Source organism: Amblyomma americanum, chromosome 9, assembly GCF_052857255.1.
Source record: "Amblyomma americanum isolate KBUSLIRL-KWMA chromosome 9, ASM5285725v1, whole genome shotgun sequence".
In the NCBI taxonomy this organism is placed as follows: Eukaryota; Metazoa; Arthropoda; class Arachnida; order Ixodida; family Ixodidae; genus Amblyomma; species Amblyomma americanum.
Window position 1 is genome coordinate 123,566,936 of NC_135505.1, and position 11,833 is coordinate 123,578,768.

The following is an 11,833-nucleotide window of genomic DNA, read 5'->3' on the forward strand; positions in this document are numbered from 1 at the left end:
CTTTCGACAGCGCCCTTGTATATACTGCTCTACGCAATATAATAAAACAAAAAGAATGCACCAAAGAATTATCAACCTGCTAAAAGCGCAGTTTTTTGATACCTAAGCCGCGCTTACACTGCAGCCTATGTTCAATGTTACCAAGCATGAATATTTTCAAACGGCTCCAATATCAATTACTTCGCTAACGCGCCAAATACAAGGTGCAGTGTCTAGGGTTTGTAGCTGTTTTTGAACAACGTTAGCAGTTATCACACCACAAGGTCGTAAAACTAATGATTAGAGAAAGGCAAAAATCACCAAAATCTCTCTGCAGAGGCGTTCCGCAGTGAGAGCGGGGTCTGCCGCTGGCTGGACAGATCTGTCCAGACATGTGGAAACCGTTTGATGACTTGCATGCGGATCTTGATACGCACTGTGGGAACTGAGCAAGAACTCTTTCGAGGTGAAAACTTTGGATGAAAACAATTATTTGGTAAATTAACTTTTGCGGAGGTGTAATAACGACTTTCCAGACATAAATACCGAAAGTAATCTTAACCTTACACTCATTTCATGCAGTGATGCTGAGATCAACGCCTAACATGGAAGAGGGTCATTATCTCGCCGGCAATCGTTCGCATGCGAATACGAAAATAAAGTCTGAAACCACTGAATAGATGAGCCACCGTGCTAACGGCTTCGCCACATGGCCGGAAACGAGGTTCCTGCGCACAGCGGATATGGGGCAGAGTGGCGCCGCACCGCAATCATCGATTACATTGTATTAATTTGAGGAAAGCATGCGATGCCTAATAAACAAAGTCTGAGTATGATGGCAACGCTTGTTTTCCTGGAATTCTTGATTACAGAAATGTCGATCAGAATATACTTCGCCGCACTTACCCGGCCCTGAGAATGTAGACATCACTCAACATAACTGTTTTGCTGTCTCGGACAAGTATCTTCTTCTTGCTTGCTTCAACTCCTTTCGCGTAATCAACACTTGTCATCTCGGCTCGGGCCGTCTGCGCAAGTTAAGCCGAACACAGCTTCGTTCGAAAACTTCGATGACCTTGAAGCGTGCATGCTGCGGCTAGCAGGGTTGTTTTACAACTAATGTAAAGACTTCAAGAAGTTGAACGATTCTGAATAAAAAAAAAATTATGGGAACGCTTGAGTCGTCGTAAGAAGAGAAAGCGACAGCAATTGAAGCCACGTCGCTCCAACATGTTTGTGTGTCTGTGTCAGTTCTTTCACCGCATACACAATGTTGTCTCTGTCATCGCATCTTTCTGTACTAATCTTCTTGTCTTACCCATTCCCGCTTGCGCTCCCCATGTGTTTTTTTTTTCAGTTTTAAACATTCGCGCCGTGTTCAGGTAACCTTGTGACGTCGTCGCCTTCCCAATAATAATAATAATTGGTTTTCTGTGGAAAGGAAATGGCGCAGTATCTGTCTCATATATCGTTGGACACCTGAACCGCGCCGTAAGGGAAGGGATGAGGGAGGGAGTGAAGGAAGAAAGAGAAATAGGTGCCGTAGTGGAGGGCTCCGGCATAATTTCGACCACCTGGGGATCTTTAACGTGCACTGACATCGCACAGCACACGGGCGACTTAGCGTTTTTCCTCCACAAAAACGCAGCCGCCGCGGTCGGGTTCGAACCCGGGAACTCCGGATCAGTAGTCGAGCGCCCTAACCACTGAGCCACCGCGGCGGGTTCGCCTTCCCAACCAGTAAGCGAATTTTGTTAATAACGCAGGACGCGAAATCGCACGACGTGAAATGGCCCGGGGGGGGGGGGGGGGGGGGGGGGGGGGGGGGGGGGGGGGGGGGGGGGGTGGGGGGGGGGGGGGGGGGCAGGTGGCATCTGAGTTGATTTTATTGGCACCTGCTATGATGGGCAAGTTTTAATGACGGCACAAGGTCACATGACCGTGTGCCGTCATCGCGCCCCTACCAGGAAATTTTGTGACAGACGGCGCCATATGTTTCCGCTGATGCGATCTCTAATGCAATCGCATTTAAAGCAAAAAACGGGGTCAGACTTCCCAGTTCGACCTAGACGCTACACATACAGGTCTTCAGCCTCTGCGCCATAACCGTATGTGCTCAATTGTTTGCCCGTTCAGCCGACTGCTTCAGTGAGCTTGAGCATCGGCTTGTGGCTTCAATGATTCTGATGACGCGCACATGCCAATCGTGGTTTTCAATATTGCTTTAACTCGACGCCTTTTCTCCATGATGTGACCACTATTTTTGTTTACTAACCACATGAAGGACATGGGGGTTAGGGACATTTTCATTGGTGTGGTTGGCCGCTTCCGCGGTGAAGACGCGTGTGTGATCTCTTCCACTTGGCTGATGTTTTGTGGAAAGGCTCTGAACATTTACTCACTGAGACAGAAGACTTTATTCATGGTCTAATTCAGGCCTAGATCTTCGGAGCAATGGGAGGCTCTGCCGTCCAGCGACTGCTGTGAAGATCAACAAGGTCTGGTACAGCGAGCTCAACGGGCGGCAGTGGCCAGCGGAGCCCTGGACTGAGGGCAACCGACCATGATTAAAAGTGGATGAGCGCCACAGAGAAGACTCCTGGGAATACAACCAAGGAGAGAACATATATGAAGATGCCCCAAAACCGCAGAGTAGAACAAAGTTTTCTCCTCCTCCTCCATGCCATTCACTCAGAGCCAATGAACAGCCAGATGCAAAGAATCCAAGCAGCTATCTGAGCGGAATCGTGGCAGTCTTGAGAATGGTCATAGTGAGAGTTCAGCAGTTTGCATCTAGCATGAATGGGCGCATAATGATAAACTACGGTTTGAAAAGTAACCAGAACTCTTGTCCTGACCTTTGGAGACCTTTATGTTTTTTATGGCTGCCGTAAGGGCTGCACTATATGACTGAGCAGCAAACCCCATTCCCTGGTTGCTTCTCGCACAGCTGTACGTCACTAGCATCTGAACAATATCTTCATGGCAAAAAGTTCTGTTCGCCTCTTCTGAAATCATACTGCGGGAACCGTACAACCTTCGTTGAAATGACACACCCACGCTGTAGACTGTTCAGGGTTCTAGGATGAGCGCCAAAGAAAAACTATTGCGGAGAGTAAATGATAAAGAGAGACTCTAAGCATATAAGAACAAGATTAAATTAAAAGGTTTAAGGTTTACGGAGGTTTCCCGTCCCAAAGCAACTCAGGCTATGAGGGACGCCGTTGTGAAGGGCTCCGGAAGTTGCAACCACCTGGGATTCTTTAACCTGCACTGACATCGCACAGTACACGGGCCTGTAGAATTTCTCCTTCACCGAAATTCGACTGTAGCAGCCATGATCAAACCCGCGTCTTTCGGCTCAGCAGCCGAGCGCCACAACCACTGGGCTACTGCGGCGGCCCTGAAAATAAAAAGAATAAAAATAGCTGAAGACGAAAACAATCTAAAAAATTGCGGAGAAGATTCGAGGAAGACTTAATGCTTAGAGAGCACTTCTTCCTCCTCAGAAGTGTAGATGAAATTTACCAGTTATTCTGCATGTCCTGGATTTCTTTGTTCTTCAGATTCTGAGCTTAATGTATTTTATAGACGCTGCGAAAATTGTCGTCAGGCTATAGTCCCCAACAATAACTCTCAGTCTTTTTACCACGCGAAATATCTAATAACCACGTCTCTGGTTCTTAGATATACCTAACAATGTCCTGATCACGCGCCACTTTGACATTCCAAGAAGAAGAAAATCAGCCATGGCAGCCAACCTGCAACGCCTCGCAGCTCCCGACGCATCCCAGGAATCTGCAGCACATCCCGTCGCACCCAGAAAAGTGCTGCATTCGCTACCCAACATCCAGCTTCAACACCTTTTGGCCACCACGTCAAGGAAGACCGCGTCAGATCCTGTCAACAGCCTGCAACCACCTGCCGCACCTGTAAGTCTGGCCTCGCTGGTCCGACTGAAGGCCCAGGCGTCTCCCATCACTGCACAAAACGCCGCGCTCTCAAGCGCTATCCCTGCCCAAATTCCCCCGGCCTCCTTCCAAGTGCGCCGCCCTTCTCTGCCAGCGGCGAAGTCGTCGTGGTGGAAGGCACCTTGGAAGCGACCACTACTGCCACCATCGTTACGGCGGTTCGCAGCAGCACCGTTCAAAGCGGCTGCAGGAGAAGCGACCACCTGGTCCCGAGCAAGCATCTCCGGGACTGCCGGCAGCTCACCAGGAGCGACTTCTCGAACGCTCAGTTCGACTAACTTTGACAGCGAGCGACTGACACAGGAAAAATTAGACACAGACCGAGACGCAAGTAGGCGTTCAGAAGCGTGTTCAACCAAGTCGATTCGCCGATTTCAAGCAGGCGGAGAGTATCTTGCCGGACTGCAGCAGAAACGTGGTGACTCACTTGTGCAGCGCATTTTGCGGTTGATCCACGGCGTGCTTCGATCGGGACGTTCGGCGGCTTTCCAGCGATCGTCCCAGCTCCGTGATTCGGACACGGAGGCCGGAACGTCTTCGTACCTCGTGTCACAAGGCTGCGGTACGTCGATCCAGGAGGCTGAAGTCACCTCCAAGCAGGAGCGGAAGTCGTTCCTTGTGAAGGCCCTCTTCCTCAGCCTCTTCGCGTTCGCGGCGGCAGTCCTGTGTACGACGGCTTTTCTTACATTCAGCGATGCCGTCCATGCTGACAACGGAGTCCTTGTAGAGGCTGGTCTTGAAACAGTGGTGCCCCCTGAAGGACTCGTAGACAGCGCCTCCCCGCCTGGACCGGCACCTTCAGCCACTGAGGAGTACCTTCGTCTCCCCGCAAGCGGTGCAAGGGTCACAGGTAGTTACGTGACTTTGACCGCGGCTCCAGCCATGGACGTTGGGGGTGACGCTACAGCGGAGGTGGACTAATCCAGTTTGTAAGAGGAGGAGTCAGTTGAAAATTGTTTCTCGTTATGAAACCCGCCAGCGAATAAAGTTCCTAACATTCATCGAAAATTGAGCAACCATCTTATTAAGCCACCTGAAGCATCGTGTGAAACGTAAGAAGCGCACTTTGTTTCTCTGCCTGCTGGAGAGGAAAGCCAAAGGCATGGAGTGCCTAGATGAGACCTTATTGAACGAAATAATTGATAATGCTTTTTCGGGTGCACGTAATGAAAGTTGTTACAAATAGTTTCGACTAATGACGATAGGATAGTTAGTGGCACAATTCTGAAGTGCGAATTCAAATAAGTCGCGAAGAAAAGAAATAATCACGCATGACGCACTGTTAAATCGTTTAAACAATGTGTGTTCGCTAAAACCTCGCCTTCAACTATTAACGTGTTTGAGCAAAGGGCCTATTAAACAACACTTTGCCACCTCATAACTTGTGTGTAATGGGGTGGGAGGGGGAGGGATGTATATTGTGGTTAAAAGAACGAAGGGGGCAGTTAAACAGGGGTGCTGAAAGTTGTAGCTGGTCACAGCAGCAGCGCAATTTGTCCGAACAAATATCCAGAATTTCGAGCCCGCAATGAAAGGTTTCCTGCAAGAAGATTACTCGTGACATTTCACTCGTCTTGTTTTTAGCCGCCAATCAGTTAACCTTCGCCTGGCTATTTCTACCCGCTTAGAATCTATTTTTCCTTCACTGCCCTCAAACCCCATTGGTTCGAATAAATCAGCCCCGCTGCTTTCAACTGGAGAGTGCAGCCCTTTACAGAAAAGTATGAAGTGCTCAGCCGGCAACTAGGGCCACCTGTTGGCCCTTAGTAGCGAGCAATGCGTAACTCAGTAAGAATATTTTAAACTTATAATTTTGTGAAAACATGAAAATCTCAAGAAATTGCGATCGATTATCACATCCGACTCTTCCTACTATCTGCAAAACGTGATCTGTAAATTCCTTCGTACGCTCACCTTAACTCTGCCGGCTACAGAAAATCAACGGCGTCTGCCGAAAATTTCAAATTAACCCAGTGATTGAGTGTTCTGCGCCAAGCGGCACGCGATGGCAGCCATGTAAATTAGAAAGCGTTAGTCCAGATTTCCTGGGCTTCCTTCATCTTGAGGTCAATGAAAAACAGTTTTCTTAAAAACACAGCGTCATGCAGTAAAAAAAAAAGCGTATTTTCTCTGCCACTGCAGTGGTTACATCCTTCTGACATACCTCGGAGGGCTGATAACCTGAATGAAAACCAAGTTTGCCCCTGGTCGCTTAACAGGACGTTGGCCTCTTCGGAACGCTAAAATGTTAACCCCCGCAGACCGGCATCGACGCGTGCACTTGCCTTTTCATGTTTCCTTCTTTTTGTTTTTTTCTGCCCAATATAGACTCTTTAGGACCTGGGGCGACACAGATGTAGAGCAGGCGACCCGCCTACTTTCCCCGTCGCTGATGTCCAAGAACGTTTTCTTACTTTACCTTGTAGCGACGTGCGCGCCCCCTGGTGACGTGGACTGGTGCAGGCCTCGTAGTTCAGCAGCGTGCCTTGCGGGACTTTCAGGCCGCGCATGCATTTAAAAGCTTCTTACCTGCCAAGAAGAAAAGAACTTTTTTTTTCTACGTGCGCTGATCAAGAGTAAACATATATACACCCACACTTTCCACCAAATCATGGAATGAGCCAATGAAGGAAAACAAACAGATTAGAAGAATGTGGATGAAGCAAATGTGCATGAATTTAGATGAAAATGTAAAAATGTCCAAACCCGATACATATGACAAACACGCAGCTAATTATTGCGCTACATCCTGCAGTGTGAAATGTCATACCGATCTGCGTTAAAGGATCCAGCTCACTGCGCCTTTTTAAAATATTGTGCGCTCTCTTCTTCAATAACTTTATTAATAAACAGGTATTTTGTGGTGCATGTCTATTTGTATACATTTTATGCAAAATAATTCAAGAAAACTCTTCACTTTCCGTGATTCTTTAGCTGCTCTCTGGGCTGTTCTATTTTGTTTATTTGTATTTTCAATCTTTTTAGTACTTACAAGAAGTTCCTTCATAAGACTTTGAATACTGGATCTTTTTATGAATTTTCAGTGGGCGTTGCACTGGCTTTATCAAAATGAAAGCTTTCAGCATTTGAAAAAAAAATTAGATCGATATCTAGATTCCTAGGGCCCTACCTCCTCTGTGTATAACAAGCGACAAAGCATCTGCACGATTGATTGATTGATTGATTGATTGATTGATTGATTGATTGATTGATTGATTGATTGATTGATTGATTGATTGATTGATTTATTTATTTATTTATTTATTTATTGATTGATTGATTGATTGCAAAACGTTCCCCCGGTAAAGCAATTTTGCCGCGGCGACTATCCTGATAAAGAAATTGGCAGAGAGTGAGTGAGTTTCCTTACTCACATGCCAAATAAACACCATGGGCCACACACAGCCCATGAGGTACGCCAGGTGGCTGCGAAACGTCTTGACGTCCCAGATAACACCACAAAAAAAACACTTGCCTAATCTCCTAACTCGGGCAAGGTGACTTCACTTTTACTCCGTTCCACGCAATTGTAGAATTACGTCGATTTCATCATTCCGGCCTCCACACTCTTAAAAAGAGCGTAGCAACGTCTAAGAACCAGCTGGCACTTGGGCCTGGCTCCGCACACAATGGACTAACCGCCTACCCCCAAAGCCACTATCACCGCCACTGCTAACTACCCTCGTCAACCACACGGAAAAGGCGACGCGAGAAACAAGCACCACGCCACCTCCACCAGCGGTTTCGGCAACGTAGCCCTCTTCGTCGGCCAAGGAGAGAAAGTGCGCCAGACTGTCCCGTCACGCTCTGTTAATCCCGTAGATCGCCGTTCACCTTTCACACCGCGCCGTTCCGAAACAGCGGCGGCTGGTTTTGGAACGCGTATAATGCGCCCTCTAAGTGTATAACGGCAACAGTGCGCGCCGACAGGAAGTGTATATATATGTATGACAAAAGAAACGTAACTTCGAAGCCAGAAGAAAAGACAGCGCACAACCAACTTCGGCTTGGCTGGGCCTGTGTGTACATTCTCAGAACCTCCTGGCTGCGGGACCTCTCGGAGCGTGTGCAGCCAGCCACGCTGGGTTACTGTTGTTTTTGTCGTTCTTTATCTGCACGCTATTGTTGTTGTTTTTTCTTTTATCTACACAGCCCCGCTTCCGCCAGTAGAGCAGTGTGGTCCGCGTTCAACGCCTAACGAGATAACGTCGGCCGGCGCCGAGAATGTCGTAAAAAGAACGACGGCGCCATAAGTTCCGCCGTCCATAGCAGAGCGGAAAGCGGAACTAAATAGGGGCACCAAAATGCTTCGGGCGGAACAGATTCCTCAGGAAACGAGGAACCTCCGAACACAGACCCGTCCATGCTCTCAGCACGCGACGCGCACTAACGTTGTCTTCTTTCCTTTCCTTCCTTCATTTCTCTTCCTCCTTTTTTTCTAGATGCTGCTTTCTCTCTATGGAGAGGAACGACAGACAAGGAAGCTGATAGATGAGTAGTGTCTGGTATTGGTCGACAAGAATACGCCTCGTTCATGGCGTTCGTGCCGGAGCCAGCTGCTGTCTCGATAGTCATCTATTTCTGGCTTGTCTGATTTGATGTTACGGCACAGCACTTTCTGAATCGCTCTTGCCAGCAACTGTTATTGAGCGCCGATATCCCGGCCTCATAGTCGTGTTTCGACATTTGAAGCATGGAAAACGGTCACGAAAGACGTGCCTGATTTCGGCGTGAATAACTGCCAGTTATGACTCTACCACGCTCCCTCTGAATGCCTCCTCCATGAGAAACCCTCTTCCCCCAACGGCCCACATCGGCCATGTTTACCTTGGCCATGTGAATTAGTCACTCTACATTAATGATGCGCAAGGTTCGCTCACGACAGTGGCTCATACACCGTCCCCCTGGGTTGCGTTCTCAGTGGACAGCAGTAATGCACAGTAGTTGTGGATTTCAACGAGCTGCGCACCAGGCGAATAAGTTTGACCCAAGGAAGACATCTTATATTTCTCTAACTCTGAATAAAGAGTATGCATGGATAAACATATCAGAGTACTATTACTAGGTGCCTCGCTAGCGAAAAAGCCGTTATGTGTTTTCGTGGACCCTGGAGGTGTTCTGGTAAATTAGAAAAATCGGCTTCGCTACAGCTGCAGCCATGCGGAAAGACGAGTGGTAGTAGTAGTAGTTGTTGTTGTAGTAGTAGTTGTACTAGCAGTAGTTTCAGTAATAGCAGAAATTTGATTTACCATGAAGCAAATTCAACTCGCCAAACTTTCCACCTTAGTAGTAGTAGTAGTGCTAGTAGTAGTAGTAGTAGTAGTAAACATTATTATAGAAAGGACAAAACCCACGCGCGCCAGCTGCATCCAAGTGGAATGGAGGGTAGCGTGCCTCCTGCTGTTTAGCGGAAGGGAGGAAAACCGGTTTCGCGGCAGGTGCAGCCATATTCGAAGTGCCCCCTTCATATTGTGCTAGCGCACCAACGTCGCATTTAGTTTAACGAAGTAAATCGGGGGTTAATCTTTTTTTTACGTATCCTTCAGAGGTCAGCCACAGAGAACGCCGATTGGGTACCAACGTGTGGTCTGATATTGCCAGCTACCGATGAACCTCCGGAGCCTCGACATTATCATCGGAGGTGTTTAATTTACAGCTTAACTAAATTACTTCCTCTAGGACGTGCCTACGAATACGTCAAAGCACGCTTTTTGATGCACATAAAATTCCTTAGCAAAAGCCGTTATTCCGTTTATACTTGTCTAAGAGCATTGCATTTGCTCTGGAACCAAGAATATTCGATAAGTAATGAGTCACACGCCATCATGCAATGCTTACTTTCTTTACCAAAACTACGGAGTGTCCTTGTGAACTGAAATCAAAAATTTAGGCTTTTGGTCACTTATTTCAGTTTCCTTTCACTATCGGAGAGAATGTTGCAATGTTTCTTTGACTGCAATTGAGTTTCCAAGAGGTTCAGTTGAATTTAGAGCAACTTTCTGCAAGAGATGTTCCTATCTGCTTCAATTTTATTGCTACGTATTTCTTTTTGCAAAAAAAAGGGATCCTCATAAGCTCTGACTTTGCTGTCACAGAGCTTGCTTTGATTTTGAAGAACACAGAAATTATCCACCAGCTGCGATTCCTTTCGACGATATTATATATCCTATCTGACATACAATACGATCCAGTATTGTGTAGAGAAAATAGAAAGTTATTCAGCAAATAATTTTTTCTTTACCAAGAAATTTTCCCCAAATAAGCGCATGCATTAAAATGCACTTCGCAAGCGATGCCGGGTGTAAGTATATTACAGAATCTCCCTAAGAAAACTCCAATCTGCGTCGTTTACTTCGGTTGCTTTGTATTTCACTTCGTTTATAAATATTTATGCGAATAACAGAAATGGTAGCTTGCTATGCATAAATAAGTTAACTGGATGTGTAATTACCACATAATAATATCTGCAGTTAGAAGCACTTGCAATTATTGAAAGCATACACTTACACTTTTCTTCAAAAGTTAATCGAACGAATATTATCGAAAAACACAATTTTATCGCCGTCTACATCCACTTGCTAAAGATAAGCGCAGCCTAATTCTTATTACTTAATTCCGAAGTGCATCAATATATCTAAGCACTGCGCCTTGAATGTACATTAATTATATTTCTTCCACAAAGTCGCGCCATATAAACTTATGATGGAGGGTTTATAAAAGACGGTCCCTATTATTCAGTACGCAAAGATTAGGAATGGCAAATGATTTCCTTGATATTATATGATATCTATTGTCAGCCCTTTCTTCTACAAACATCAGAAGTATTAGTCAATACAACTCACAGCGTGCACGACTTCAGAGCTTTTGTTACATCTCTCTTTTTTGTAATTTTTGCTGTTTCGTTTTCAGTTCTCTTGAGAAACCCTGTGAGGCCTCTCTAGTGCTCTTGAAACCTGAGGGTACCTAAATAAGCAAATAAGCGCTTTTCGAGAAAAGCCACCAAAACAGGAATTGTTGAGTTTTTCTCTCAGTCCTAACTGACCAGGAGATTGTTATCTATTTATGTATAAGTCTTCATCCCTCGAACTTCTTAGTGCTTAACTAGGCCTAGATCCTGAACGGTTTTTGTGTTTCTCTGCAAGCATAAAACGAAACCTAAAACGTACCACGTCCTATAGCAAAAAGGCACAAAGTAGCAATTATCGACGTGTTTGTACCGCAAAACAGCGTTACGCCAACGCCGCACACCAACCATTCTTACGCAAAGGATGCAGCGCACTACTTATACGTCAACAAAGAGGAAACGATAAAAAGTCCGAGGAAAGAAAGCCAGGAATGATGGATTGCCGCCCGATTCCCTATGCAAATCATGGCTGGCCTGCGTCTCCGCCCTGAACCGAAGGCGCTGAAAGCCGCATGAGGAATAATGACCAACGACTGCGCCCAAAACGCAGTGGACCGTCGGACAGGACGCACTAGCCGGCACAACGCGCCTAAAAATGGACCTTCCACTATACGCTGCTACTACTCCGCACTTTGTCTTCTTCCTTCAACGCCACAGAGGCAGGAACTCATAGGCGGTAGAAGAAAATACAGAAAAAGACAAAAGAAGAGTTCGAGAAGATAAAAAGAAAGGTTACGCCCTCCATAGGCACCACAGTCGAGTGACCAGAGGTGCCGAAAGAGCAGTCAAGAAAACGGGGAACAGAAAGAAGTAACAACGGCCGAAAGCTTGCAAACAGAGTTAACGGCTGACTTGTGAAGGAACTACCTTCTTATCCTCGGCTTCCTCGTGAACTCCAATTAGCGCAGTGAGGGAAATGCCCCGACCGCACTGAACCGATGACAAAGCTCCGACTGTGAAGGAACGCTCTTTGCGTCGG